Below are 14,957 nucleotides of genomic sequence, written 5' to 3' on the forward strand. Positions count from 1 at the left end.
CAGTTGGAAAAAAAAAAATTTTTTTTTTGAAAATATTGTTTTTATCTTGAGTACCTTGAGGTCTTGGCATGGGCAGGACCGTCTTTAAAAGGCAGTGCCTGAGGCCAGGCCTTGGGTTCATCCCAGTGGGAAATAGAATCAGCTGGGACTGCACCTCCGGGAAGGGGTTAGGCCAATCGGGGGCCCCTTTATGAAGGCAGGACGCCAGACCTTTGCCTTGGAACAGGACTAAGGACTTCAGAGGCGGGATCCTGTTGTTCTGCTATCTTCTTCAGGAACTCGGTCAGCAGATCGGGTGAGACAAGGTGAGGCTGCAAAGAGGCACAAGTGGCCCAGACGCAGGACAGGTGTTGCAGACAGCTGGGAACAGGTCGGGGGAGGGGAGCTCCTCCTGGCTGACTGTCTTGGTGGCCGGCTTCCTCCAACCACACACCCCTGTCCGGCTCTGTGGGCGGTAGGTCTTCGCAGGAAAAACAAGGAGATTCGTGGTGCTCACAAGAAAAGTCCATTTGGTAACTTTGCCTTTAAAGTTGGTCTCAAGTCTGTGTTTTGGAGGCCTGGCTGACGGAGAAGCTTCTGTGCTCGGGGTTATGAGGAGCTAACCGGAAAAGCGCCTTGGATGGTAAGGGAGCCCCTCCCGCGCAGTTTTTCGTGGTGAAAACAGGTTACGGTTCTCATGAGAAATTTGTGAGTTACAAGGACTTGCAAGGCAGCCACTAGCCCGCACGAACGCGGAGGCAACGGAGGCTCGCACAGCCGGAGGACACAGGGACGTGAGCCTCAAGAAGAAAGGGGGCGTCTGGTTTTCAAGTAACACTTGGGCCACGGCCTGTCACCGGTGTTGTGGCTTTTAAGTGAAGAGCCTGCGCCTCCCCTGGGCATGGCCGGCTCCCTCCTCAGGCGATGCCGAAGCGAGGTCCGTGGGGGGCCCGGGGAGCGCGGGCGCCGCACCCGGGACGCGACCTCGCCCTCCCCCGGTCCCGCAGGGGCAGCGCCAGCCTCCGCCCGACTGGGCGCTCCGGGATCGGGGAGGGAAGGCGAGGCGCGCTGGGAGGCGGGTGGGGGTGGCGGCGGAGACAGCGCGGTCGGGCCGCTTCAGGTTTCGTCCTGGAGCCGGTGGCGGGCGCGGCGGCGGGCGGGCCCGGCCATGTGATGCCGGGGCCGGGAGGTGGGCAGGCGGGGATCCAGTGGCAGCCGGCAGGCGCGGAGGGAGCGGGGGCGGCCCGAGCTGCGAGCGCAGCTAGCCGGCTCCGGGAGCGCGCCCGCGGCTCCGCCCCCTCCGCGCTGGCTCCAGCCTCCGGGGCGGCCGGGCGTTGGCAGCTTCGGGGAAAGCCTTCCCGGCTCCGGGCGGCGGCGGCGGCGGGCCGGGGCGCGTTCCAGACGCCCTCGGGCAGGGCGCGGGCTGCAGCGTCTCGGTGGGGTTCCGGAGGCTGTGGGGGCCCTGGCTCCAGGTAAGTGCTCTTGGGGGCTCCATCCCCCGCGTCTCCCGGTAGCTCAGGGCAGAAAAGTTTGCTCCCCTCGCCCGAGTTCTCTAGCCCAGAAATACTCTCTCCAGGGTACTGGGGGACGCGAGGGGCAACAGAGGTGGAAAGGTGCGTGCCGCTGTGGGTTTAGTGGCGCGAGGGATCCTGCCGCCTCATTGCCCCTGGGGGACGACAACAAGTGCAAAGGGCCGCACCGTCCGGCGCGGCGGCGGCCGCTGTGGAGCCTGGAGTGGTTTGCGCCGGGCGGCGGGGAGCGCACCGAAAAGGCTGTGGCCCCTCTCGTTGCCGCTGGGGGGTCCCGGGATGGGCGGGTGGAGGCCCGGTCGGGGTCCTTTGAGAGCCACGGAGATGCACTCCTGCGGTGGAAATGGGGGTGGGGGGCGGCTCGAAAGCTGGTTGCCCATCGGTGTCTTTGCTCCAGCGTGAGGGTCCTTGGTGGGGCTGGGCTCCCAGAGAGCAGACCTCACGGTACCAGCGCTAGCACTCTTTCATATGGAGACATTTGCTGTATTTTCAAAGGCAGCTGCAGACGTTTGATTACGAGGGGCGGTCGGCGTTCCGTCGGATTTTATTCTTAGGGGTTTGTGTGCCCCTTGAACATCTGGGATGTGGGTGGGTGGTACCCTAACCTTCTCCTGCTTAGAGTTTCCGGAGGGGGTCACAACGATGGGCTTGTGCTCGGCCGAGGAGGCATCCTTTCCTGTCGAGGCTGGGTAGAAGCTGGGTGCTGGGGCCGCCTTGGAAACCCAGCTCTGGTTTCCCAGACGCCCATTAGAGTTCCAGAAGAGAATCCATCTGCCTCCCTAGGAGCCCACAGTGACCCCCTATTGGTTACAGCTGGGTGGGTCACGGAAAGGCAGCAACATCTGTGTTTGCCCAGCTTCCTGAAATGACCCCTGCCTGGATCTAGACCAATCTCTGCAGACCCGGAATTACGGTGGTTTACCACCAGACCCGCGCCAGTTGGGAAAGAAAAAAAACGCAAACCTTATAAAAAACAAAACAAAACGACACAAAACCTCGCCCTCCAGTCCCCTCCTCATTTATGGTCCTGGGGGTCTGTGATTTCCCGAAGCGTTCTCATCCTCTGTTCCTAGGACCTGGAGCTGTCAGGGAAAGCGAAATCCTGTTTTCAGAACAGAAAGGAGACCTGTCTTTACTAGGTTTTGTGGGTTGCTGTTTGCACATGACCATGCAACCAGAGTGAGAACTTAGGGGAAGGTTTCTGTATAAATTCTGGATTTTACATATATCTTAATAAAACATCTCTATTTGCCTCCTCCTGATTAATGGCCGACCTAACTCCTTTGGAGTGTTTGGAGGACAAGAAATGAATACTGCAGAAACCTTTTGGAATTGCTTTCTACAACATAGTATTCCAGTGTAAGGGTCTGTAGGCAACTTTGTGTGATTATTGTGCTCATTAACTTTGATTAAATAGGAATTCGGATCACATCAGACCTCTGCTTTAGTGGTTGGGAAACTGAGGCACACAGCTTCTGGGTGTGTGACTCGAATGTCCTGGCTAATAGGAGAATAGAGAACAGAATTAGTGTTTGTTTTGCTTTTGACAGTTTTCTTCCTTATCTATCACACCCGTAAAACCTGGTCAACCAAGAACAGGTTATGTAACGTGTCCTTAGACTTTGCTTTGAAGCACCTGTCCTGCCCTTTAAGAAGTTTAGAAGCACTTAAAGAGGGAAATGGTAATAAAGGCTCGATGAAATTTCATCAGTGGCCTCATTTGGGGTTAACACCTTTTTTTTTTTTTTTTTAACATGTGTGCAGTGCATAAGAGTTGAGAATATTTTCTCGTACTTTTAAAATGTTGTGTGGTGGCTAAGACGAATTAGGTAGAAACTTGAGGTGAGCTCTGATACATGACCTTGGGTGTATGCCATATGAGAAAAGGAAAAGTATCCTCAAAAGGTATTAAAGCTGGAACACAATACGTTTATGTTTGGCATTGTGTATAAAAACAAGTACTATATTGGTACTTAAGCTCTAACTTGAAGTCTGGCCAGAGTTTATTACTAAGCAGACTGTACCGAAAAATGAATGCTATAAATATTGGAAAACCCTGATTGGGGTTTGGCTACAATGGTATTGCCAAATTATTCTGGTAAATGATGGTAAAGCCCAAATTACTCTAAAACTCCTAGGCTAATTGTATTATGTGTTAATTTACTGATTAGATAGGACAGATGTAGTTGATAAAGGTTTTGTGTAATTGCATTTGTACTTTCATTGTTTTAGTTGAACAGAGAAGCAACGGGATAATTTTTTCATGTGACTTTAAGATTTGTTACAAAGAGGGACGCCTGGGTGGCTCAGTGGGTTGCGTGTCTGACTTCAACTCAGGTCATGATCTCTCAGTTCGTGGGTTCAATCCCTGTATCGGGCTCTGTGCTGACAGACCCTGCTTTGGATTCTGTGTCTCCTTCTCTCGCTGCCCTCCCTCTCACCACCCCCCACCCCCAGCTTGTGCTCTTTTAAAAATGAATAAATGTTAAAAAATAATAATAAAAAAGATTTGCTAGGAAGAGATGGGTCAGGTTGGGTATTTGTTATTTTGGGTTCTAAATTTCTGTGGATTTCCCATCTAAGGCAATACTGGTTTAAGTTCAGAGTTTTTAGGGTCTGTTGTATTTTGAGCGGACTTTTGCACACTTGATGCTAAGACTTTTGGTAAAATGTCAGGTGCCTTTATGTGATAGTACATCTTAATCAACTGTAATTTTGTCCTTAATTTGATCTTGGCACAATAGTAATTTGCTTATTTCTAGCATTATTGCTCCTGGACTACTTCTCCTGGATAACCAAGATAATGAGATTTGACATAATTTTTTAAATGAGGGAAAGCAAAAACGTCACGTAATTGAATATTGGGCATTTGTTCAGTGATATTTGTTTGAACTCTTTTATCATATGTACTTCTATCCTTCAGAGGTGATTTTTCCTTAATTTTTTTTCCTGAATTTGAGGTTTGACTTTTTTTTTTTTAAACTTAAAAATGTTTACTTATTTTTGAGAGAGCACCAGTGGGGTACTGGCAGGGAGAGCGGGAGACACAGGATCTGAAGCAGGCTCCAGGCTCTGAGCTGTCAGCACAGAGCCCGATGCGGGGCTTGAACTCACGACCAATGAGACCATGACCGGAGCCAAAATCGGCTGGTTCACCAACTGAGCCACCCAGGCGCCCCTAAAAGTTTTTTTTCATGTTTTATTTATTTTTAGAGAAGGAGAGAGAGAGAAAGCACGTGCGTGTGCCTGCAAGCAAGTGGGTTTGGGGTAAAGAGAGGGGGGCAGAGGATCTGAAGTGGGCTCTACGCCGACAGCAGCAAGTCCCAGCCCGAGGTGGGACCCAAACTCCTCCAAACCTTTGATCATGACCCCAGCTGAAGTCAGACAGTCAACTGAGCGAGGCGCCCCTTGAGGTTTGACTTGTGTAGGAAGTTCATGTAAAAGTAAGGTTTCTTGAGAGGAAAACCTTGTATCTATGAGTGAAGGCCAGCATTGGTGGAGACCAGCAATGACCGGTTTACTTTCCTTGATAGCGTGTCTAGAAGAGACCCTCTAAACCAGTCCTCAGGTAAGATTCTGCCGTGTTTCAAGAGGCAGGCTTTGTTTGAGAGGTGTGCACGTGACCATTTTACCTTCTTGAAAAATACCTCAAGGGTTAACTAAGTCTGTATATTAAAATTCATAGACCTTCCCTTCATATGTTAATCGAGAGGTAAATTGCCTGCTAATGACTTCATGGTTGAGCTCCTAATTTCATTGGCAAACGAGAGTTACCATGCCCTTGTGCTTAAAGGCTTGCTCCTTTTCTTAACGTCACTTTATAACTTCTTTAAAACGGTAACAAAGCGAATAGCAGTGGGGGCTCTGGAGCCAGATTGTCTAGTTAGCCCGCCTTGGCTCTGTCCTGGTTGTATGATGCTTCTCTGCCTGAGGTTTTCCATGGGTAACATGGGGATAATCATTGTAACCTGCCCCTTCGGGTTGTTGTGAGAATCAGTGAGTTAATTCACAGCCTTTCTAGAAGTGCCTGGCAGAGAGGAAGTTCTAGAAAGCATTGGTGATGATATTTGTAACAAATGGTAAATAGGCAATTACAGAGTTTTAGCTTTAGCAGGTTTTCCAGGTTTCAGAAAGCAGTGAGAGGTCAGTGTGAAGGCACCTAAGTCAGGAGTTCGGGATGGAGATGGCCTGTGATCTCCCAGCTGTATGAGTGTGGCCAAGTATGACCCCTCACGGGGTCTCCATTTCCTCCTCTGGTAAAACAGAGTAGACTGGATGGTCTCTAAGGACCTGCCAGTTGTCACAGTGTAAACTAATAAAATTCGGAAGGTGGGCATTTGTCAGTTCAGCCTTATTATCTTGGGCAACGCTGCCAGGAATGTACTGTCCCCAGGGTTGATACAGTACCTGCAGTAGTCTGTGAGCATTTTGATGGGATGTGGACTATTAAGACCATTAACTTCCCTCCTCTTCTTCCCCAGACGGTCATAGGTTGAAATGACTGTATTATCTTTCTGGACTTAGTCCAGAAAGATTTTACACATCAAAGTCTAGATCCCATGCATGCAGGTCATAGGCCACCCTGCTCCCTTTATTCCAAAGAGCTCCCTGTATTTTAAAGCGGTAATACAGCTCTTGGAAGCCGAGAGATAAGCTGGTGGATGTTTTCTGAATTTTATGATAAAGATTCCACACCTGATAAACAGGAAAGCCCCAGCAGGAATACTGTATGCTCCAGGACTTGGAGCACAGGAGGTCTTATTAAGGACTTAAAAGTAGTGGTGAAGGGGCACCTGGGTGGCTTAGTCGGTTGAGTGTCTGACTTCAGCTCAGGTCATGATCTCATGGTTCGTGAGTGAGAGTCCTGTGTCAGGCTCTGTGTTGACAGCTCAGGGCCTGGAGCCTGCTTTGGATTCTGTGTCTCCCACTCTCTCTACCCCTTAGCCACTCATGCTCTGACTCTGTCTCAAAAATAAATAATAAAAAAAAAAGTATTGGTGAAGATCAAGAGGTTCCACTGGGGCAAATTTCTGTCTTGTGTGGTCCCCTCCCACCCTTTGTGTTGTCTCCTGGCTCTTTGTCAGTTTCCCTCCTTTTCTTCAGCCTCCTGGTTTGCTGTATGACCAGATGTTAGTTTCAAATGGTAGGAGATGCTCAGTGATGGAAATTGTGGCTCCTTACTTTGAGCCCCAACCCAGGATTCCAAGCTTGGTGGTTTGTTGTTATCACCTGAATTTCGAATCTCTGGTGGGCCTAGCCTTTAAAAACACATTTTTTTTAATGTTTATTTTTGAGAGAGAGAGAGACAGAGTGAGTGGGGGAGGGGGAGGGGGAAAGAACCCGAAGCAGGCTCCAGGCTCTGCCATGTCAGCACAGAGACTGATGAGGCGCTTAAACTCATAAGTTGTGAGATCATGACCTGAGCCGAAGTCAGGTGCTCAACTGAGACGGTCCTGACCTTTTTTATAAAGGTGATAGACCTGGGTTTGCTATCTATTTCCTAACCTTGAGGGGTTTCTGGCATTCTACTTTTGAAAATTTTCAGTAAGGGATTTTTCTCATGGACTTCCTTTTCCCTATGGGCATGTCATTTGTCCCCTGCTGCCTCTTGTGGACCCTCTACTTACATTAACTACAACTAATAACTGCCTATGGAATAGGCTGTATGCCTGCTAACCGCTCTCACCTCACGTTTGGTCTTTTCTGTTCTCCTTAAAATCTGTTGCAGTCTTCAAAGCAAGCTCAAGCTTACTTCTTCTCAAGCTTCTTTTTTACTAATCTTTTGACCAGATTAATACAACTGAACTCTTTCCCTTCCGAACTCGTTAATACATGGCTGGTCGCTCATATTTATCACTGATCACCTGCCCCTGCTTTCCTTTTGGGCTCCTATGTGTTAGTCTTGACTTTCCGACGTAACTGTAAGCTCAGTGAAAGCAGGAGCCCTGATTTAAGCTGCCTTGTAGCATGTTCAGGTTGGTAATTTTGCTCTCATGTCTAGAAGTCCTTTTAGTTTACAGCATTCCTGCAAGGGCTAATGGCAATGTTTTCCTGTGTATCAGGTATGGGTTGCATTAGAAAATACTGGGATGCAGAGGAAGAGAGGTAAAGGTTGCTCAGGACATTAGATGACTAGTCTTTCTCAGATGTAAATGGGCAGTTGCACAGGCCTCTTAAGAAATTGTTCAGGGGTGCCTGAGTGACTGAGTTGGTTAAGCATCTGACTCTTGGATTTGGCTCAGTTCATGATTTTGTGTTGGTGGGTTGGAGCCCCATGTTGGCCTCTGTGCTGTCAGTGAGGAACCTGCTGGGGATTCTCCCTCAGTCCCTGCTCTCTCTCCCTCTCCTTCTTTCTCCTATAATAAATTAACTTAAAAAATTGTATGTTCAGTCTGGGAAAATAAATTTCTTGGCTAAAGTCAGAGTCTTAGGATTGCGAGAAACCTGAAAGTTATTCTTTAGTTTCTAGCAGGTGCACCATCCCCCTGTGTAGCTTACTAAACACTTGACCGCTTGAATACTGTCCTTGAATACTTGGAGTGATGGGGAGCTAATAATCACAAAGACCCCCCCCCATCTAACTTTTCTCCCCCTCAAGTTGATAGATAAATACAAGCATATGTATTGAGAGTGTACAACATGATGACTTATTATATATGTTGGGGAAGGATAATCCTTATACAGTGAAGTTCTTAGTGTATGTGGTGACAATGCTTAAGATCTTCTCTCAGGAAGTCTCAAGTAGACAATACTGGATTAACTCCAATACCATGTTAATTATAGTTAGCATGCTGGATATTAGATCCTCAGAACTTAGTCTTGAAGGTCAAAAGGTACAAATTTTGAGTTGTGTGTTCCCATTTCCTCATTTCTCCCAGCCCCTGGCAACCGTCATTCAATTCTGTTACAATTAAACTGGCTTTTTATTAAAAAAAAGATTCCACATGTTATTGATAGTTTACACTATTTGTCCATGCCTTGCTTATTTCACTTGGCATAATGCATTCCAGATTCATTGTTGTTGTTGCAAAAGGCAAGACTTTGCTTTTCTCATGGCTGAGTAGTATTCCATTGTGTATATATACCCTACTTTCTTCACCCATTCATCGGTTGGTAGAAACTTAGGTTGAATTTTGTCAAATGCTTTCTTTGAATCTTTTGAGGTCAGATTTTTATGAAAGCATTGTATCACATTTATTGACCTTTTTATTTAATGTGTTGATCACTATAGATGCTTTTTTTTTTTAATTTCCACATACTGCGATTCCCTCTTCTACTCCCCAACTTTCTTCTTGTCACTGATACCTACTTTTATATCATAACGTTTGGAAAAGGTACTTGATATTTCAGTTATCTTCAACTTGTCAGGACATTTTGTTTTTTTTAAAAAACGATCTATACTTGAGTAGACTGTGTGTGCTTGAATAATGTGTATTTTGCTGCTGTTGAATGGAATGTTTGTATATGTTAGGTCCTTTTGGCCTACGGTGTACTTAAGATCCACTCTTTCCTTAGTGATTTTTTTCTGTCTGGATCTCTTTATTGTTGGAAATGGGTTATTGAAGTCTCCTAGTATTATTGCTTTGCTGTCTATTTCTGTCTTCATACCTGTAAAATTAATGTTTAGACCTTCTGATAGTAGGTACACATAAAATTGTTAAATCTTGTTGATCAATTGATTTATATTATTGTATAATGACCTTACTTGCCTCTCATTATAAATTTTGATCTAACCTTTGTGTCCTAAGTATAGGGATCCCTGCTTTCCTTCAGTTTCCATTTGTGTGGAATGTCTTTCTGTCCTTGCGCTGTTAGCCTGTGAGTATTCTTCAAGGTTGAATCTTCTAGGCACCCATACTTGGGTCTTAGTTTTTTTTTTTGTTTATTCATTCAGCTGCACTGTTTAAAATGTAAACCATTTACATTTAGAGTACTGTAGAGTCCTTATTGCTAGAGAAAAACAACTTCTTGACATTTACTTAATTGCTTCCTGATTATTTTCTAGTTGCTTTTTTCTCTTCTCATGTAGTCCCCCTTGGTGAATTGATAGGGCTTTCAGGGGTTCTCCTATGCTTTTCCATGTGGGGTGAAATCCCTCTAGGGGATTGTTATTGGCACCAAGCTACTCTGGACTGGCACGATGGAATGAATGACACAGGTCAGATGCTTCCTATGCTCTATATGGCCATCCTCCATTTTTTAGCTCCATAGGATTTCTCTTGCTTTTCAGGAGAGTGCAAAACTTTCCCAGAGTTATTTTTGTTGGTTTGTAGTTGTTTGTTCTTGGGGGATAAATGTTGGCACTGCCTAGTTCTCCGTCTTGTTGACATCACCTCCCTGTCCCCAGTGTATCTTTGGAAAGATTAGGCTGCTATACTTAATGAAGGAGAGAATTGTTTTTATCATAGTTTGTTGATGAGGGACCATTCTGAACAATTGACTTTCATGACACCCCCTTAGATTTAAAAACATGAATTAGTAGCCTGCTTTCAAGTCTTCTAAATTAGAAAAGAAAAACCTGTTCAGCTTTGCTTAAGTAACAGGATTTTGAATCCTCTCCCCACCCTGGGATACTGAATATACCCCAGTTTGCTATGGTTCTTAAAGTCCAGTACTTTCAGATGCTGTTTGACAGCACAGAGCATGGTAGAACCATTCACACTCTTGGCTAACTGTCCCACCCCTGTCCCCTTCTAGGAAGGTGGTAAAGCCTCATGGTTAGGATTACTAGCTTCAGGTCAGAGCCGAGGACACTTCTGGCTCCACTCCTTCCTACCTTGTCTTGGGGAAGTCACTTAAACTTTAAATTCTGATTTTAGCTATTACTCTCATAGTTTTGTGAGGAGAACTCCATAAGATAGTCTATGGAAAGTGCTTAGCACAGAACCTAGAATAGAATGATTGCTTGGGGCGCCTGTGTGGCTCATTCGGTTAAGTGTCTGACTTCTGCTCAGGTCATGATCTCACAGTTGGAGTTTGAGCGCTGCAGTCGGGCTCTGTGCTGACAGCTCAGAGCCTGGAGCCTGCTTTGGATTCTGTGTCTCCTCCTCTCTCTGACCCTCCCATGCTCATGGTCTGTCTCTCTCTGTCAATAATAAATACATGTTAAAAAACCTAAAACTAAAAAAAAAAATGATTGCTCAAATGAAGGCATTTCAACTATGGTATTTCTAAATAGCATTACTGACTCTTGATAGTCCGTTATCTCATAATTACCAAGGTTGTTTGTTTTTTTAAACACCTGTTGTTCTGAGCAGACTTGGGCAATTGGTTTCTTAGTCGTATGAACAGAACTGAATTTCTCAAAATGAATTTCCTGTATTTGGCTCTTTAACCTTTCAAGGTGTTTTAGATGGTTAAACTTACTACTTTTAGTTCTAAGTTTTGCAATGGTTTTATGAGTGTTTCTTTAATGCCTTAATGAAATAATAACACTATTATCTAGGCTAAAATCCTAGTCCTGAAGGCAGGGTAATTTGGTGTTTCTGTACAAATTTCAGATTGACGTCTACCAATTTCTGGTAGAGTTCAACTAGTTACTGTTGTACTAGGATCGAAGTTTTAACCTTCCATCTTTCATTAGAAACTATACAATGGAGCAAGGTTATTCTCAAGTGACTTCATCTTAGGAAATCCACACTGGTTCCAAGTGGCCACTGTTTCTTCTTTGAGGTATTCAGACATTAGTCTTCTAATAATCTGCTGTGGCAACTTGTTTAGGATCAAAAGAGACCTCTTGGGTCTACAGCTTATAGAATCTGCCTGTTTGAAAATTGGAATGACTGGGGCATCTGGGTGGCTCAGTCTGTTAAGTGTCCAACTTGGGCTCAGGTTATGATCTCACCGCTCCTGAGTTTGAGCCCTGCGTTGGGCTCTGTGCTAACAGCTCAGAGCCTGGTGCCTGCTTTGGATTCTGTGTCTCCCTCTCTGCCCCTCTCCCGCTCACACTCTGTCTCTGTCTCTCTCAAAGGTAAATAAACATTAAAAAAAAAAAGAAAATTGGAATGACAGGTCCCTGTCTTACAGGTGAAACCCATCATTTTCCATAGTTGCTGATTATGGCTGGGAAATCACATAGGATTCTTAGTTTTTTTTTTTAAATCATCATTATTTTTTTAATGTTTATTTATTCTTGAGAGAGAAAAACTGAGTGTGAGAAGGGGAGGGGCAGAGAGAGAGGGAGACAAAATCTGAAGCAGGCTCCAGATTCTGAGCTGTCAGCATAGAGGCTGATGTGGGGCTTAAACCCACAAACCACGAGATCATGACCTGAGCCAAAGTTGGATGCTTCACCAACTGAGTCACTTAGGCACCCCTTAATTTAAATTTTATTTATTTATTTATTTATTTATTTATTTATTTATTTATTTTCACGTACAGTGAAATAATAGTTGGGTATATAACATAAGCTCCTTCTAATCTATATTTTTGTACCTTTTTGGGTAAATACCTAATAGTGCAATTGATGGATTTTAGGGTAGTTCTTCTTTTTAATTTTTTGAGGGACCTCCCCTCTCTAGAGTGGCTGCACCAGTTTGCATTCCCACCTATGTGCAAGAGGGTCCCCTTTACTCCATATCCTCGCCAACACTATTTGTTTCTTGCATTGGTAATTTTCGCCATTGGGCCAGGTGTGAGGTAGTATCTCATTGTGGTTTGGATTTGTATTTTCCTGATGGTGAGTGGTGATGAACATCTTTTCATTTGTCTGTCAGCCCTCTGAATGTCGTCTCACATAGGATTCTTCTTATCTCCATGTGTCTAGCAGCCTGGAACTTAAAGCAATTTAATGGTTTCTTCCCGAAGGAGTTTCCACTTAGAGATGTTCTTTATGTCCTCCTCAACTGGAAAATCATTTCCCTCAAAGAGGAGATGAAATTTAAATAGAGAAAAATCCTCTGTATCATTCATTTCATACCAGTCCTAAGCAGACCTGTTTATCTCTTCTCTGATGTTCTGGCTTAAAAAATAAATGGAAATAAAAATCTTAGTGTTTTTCTTTTTCTTTTTTCTTTTTCCTTTTTCCTTTTTTCTTTTTACTCCTCACTCCCCTCAGGTTATTTGGGGCTTTGGTTTGCCTGGCCTAACTCTTCAGAGCCTGACAGGCTAATTCTTTGAGTAAAAGAAGCAGAAAAGGGAGTAAAAAAACTATTCTTACCTTTGTGTGGAAAACACACCAAACTAGGAATCAGGAGGCCTGCCTTTAGTCTTGAGCTCATAGACTGTGAAGGTCTCTCCATCCATCCAGAGAATGCCTATCCTTTCCAAATGGGAGGTTCTTGGTTTTTCCTATGAACTGATCTCTTTAGGCAGTGATTTCATTGAAAGGTGGGTGGTGGCACATGGGATGAAATGGTAGGGCAATTAAGGCCCGGTTTTATCATTCAGTAGAAAGTATAATCTATCTCCCTCTTGTTCAGAAAAAGCCACTTTCATAAGAAGCAACTCCGCTGACATTTTTGTGTAGGGCTTTCCTGTACTTGCCAGATTTGTAACTAGTCAGAAATTCTCACAGATGGATTTCCGGAAGTACCTTTTGTACGAGTTACCACAGTCCTTAGAAACTTAGAGTTTCCTGCTGTCCACGCCTCATTCTTAGAGGCAAGTGACAACACACACAGCCTGTTTTCAACATTTTAATAGGTTTTTAACTGATGGATTATTAAGGGGGAATACAGTAGAAGCAACTGGTTGGTTTTTTTTTTTTTTTTGGCACCCTAAGTTGTTCAATAAAACTTGCTTTGTTTCTTTTGATCACCAGAACTATTGAGAGCCTCCTCATTGAAAATCAGTGTTAAGAATCTTTCAAATCTTAGCCATTGGATCTAATTATTACTTGAGGGTTACCTAGGTACAAATTTGGACTGAAATAGTTTATTATGAGATAAAGGTCTCATGTCTTTTTTTTTTTTTTTAGCTTCATAAAATTTTACTTGTCTCTTTTTACATAAGATTTTAATCTATTGCACATATAAATTGTTTTGCAATAAAAATGAATAATCAAGGCCTTCTTATCTACAGAAAGTCTCAAATTAACTTTTTACTTGGCTCGTCTTACAAAAACAGGAATTTATAGTACGGAAAGCCCAACTTTACCATGAACAGTTGAAGAAAAATCACATCTTGAAGAATGCCAAGCATAATTTGGATACTTCAGAATATGCCATTTTGAAAAAGAGAATGACCTGTGTCTGTCATGTGCACCTGAATCCCTCTATCATTCTCTCTAGTTCCTGATGGATTATGGCTGGGGAATCAAGGTGTGTCTTTTTTGTATTAAAATGAAGAATAAGGGTTCCTGCATGGCTCAGTCATTAGGCATCTAACTTTGGCTCAGGTTATGATCTCATGGTTCGTGAGCTTGAGCCTCTCTTGTCTCTCTCTCCCTGTCTACCTCTCTCTCTGCCCCTTGTGAGATTCGTCCCCCGCCGCCCCCCTCCCCCTTCTCTCCCCCGGTCTCTCTGCCTCTCACTCACTTGAGCCCTCTCTCTCTTTCTCAAAAAATAAATAAAGAAGAATGAGCATTTTTTCCTTTCACATTGATAGTAGGAAAATTTATCTTCATAGGCTGTTAGGGCATCTTTGTTGATAAGCAGAAATTAAAAGTAACAAAATGTCAATTTTGTGCTATTTTTTTGAAGCTTCATTTATTAGAGCTAGTGTGTGAGCAAATGGGAGAAGGGCAGAGAGAGAGCAAGAGAAAGACTCCCAAGTAGGCTCCATGCTACCAGCATGTGGGACTCGAACTTTCTAACCATGAGATCATGACCTGAGCTGAAATCCAGAGTGGGATGACCAACTGACTGAGCCACCCAGGTGCCCCTGTGACATTCATTTAAGTGTGGTGGTAGGTTCTGTGCAAGAAGAAAGTTTTTAAAGTCTGAGTATAACAGAGGCTGGAACAGAAGCGGAATTTGGGTTGAAATCTTAGCACTGCTACTGACTTACCAGGTGGGTCATGTGATCTCTTTGATCATTGATGGCCTTACTTCAAATCCATGGGGTTGGGTCAAGCCCTTCTCTTTGGTGTGTCCCATTCCTAGGCTTTGTTCTGTGGAGGTAATCATGGTGTCTTAGGTATCCCTTTGATTACTAGCCTAATGCTTGGTTCTCATTGCATTTTAAGGCACTTAGTTGGCAGCATCTAAATTGTTAAGGAAGTTGGGTTTGTAGTGTTGTATCTATCACAGGGAGAAATGCTTGCTCATAGCTTGAGATTTCCCATGTTGTTGTTTGTAACTCACTGCTCATGAAATATTTAATCAGCCAGTAGTAATCTAGCAATTACTTCATTTATTAAAAAATTTTTTTAAATGTTAGAGAAACAGAGTGCAAGCTGGGGAGGGGCAGAGAGAGAGGGAGACACAGAATCCGAAGCAGGCTCCAGGCTCTGAGCTGTCAGCACAGAGCCTGATATGGGGCTCTGACTCACAAACAGTGAGGTCATGA

General features: G+C 44.4%; 1 protein-coding gene across 1 annotated transcript in view; it reads left to right on the forward strand.

Moving 5' to 3' along the window:
* Positions 1–1,350: 1,350 nt before the first annotated feature.
* The window catches only part of ARHGEF28 (Rho guanine nucleotide exchange factor 28), a 303,361-nt gene continuing 289,754 nt past the window's right edge, over positions 1,351–14,957 (forward strand). The window contains exon 1 of the mRNA XM_042988302.1: positions 1,351–1,451. The gene's annotated coding sequence lies outside the window, so the exon portion shown is untranslated. The remainder of the gene's footprint in view (positions 1,452–14,957) is intronic.

The sequence above is a fragment of the Panthera tigris genome, chromosome A1 (genome assembly GCF_018350195.1).
Source record: "Panthera tigris isolate Pti1 chromosome A1, P.tigris_Pti1_mat1.1, whole genome shotgun sequence".
Lineage (NCBI taxonomy): Eukaryota > Metazoa > Chordata > Mammalia > Carnivora > Felidae > Panthera > Panthera tigris.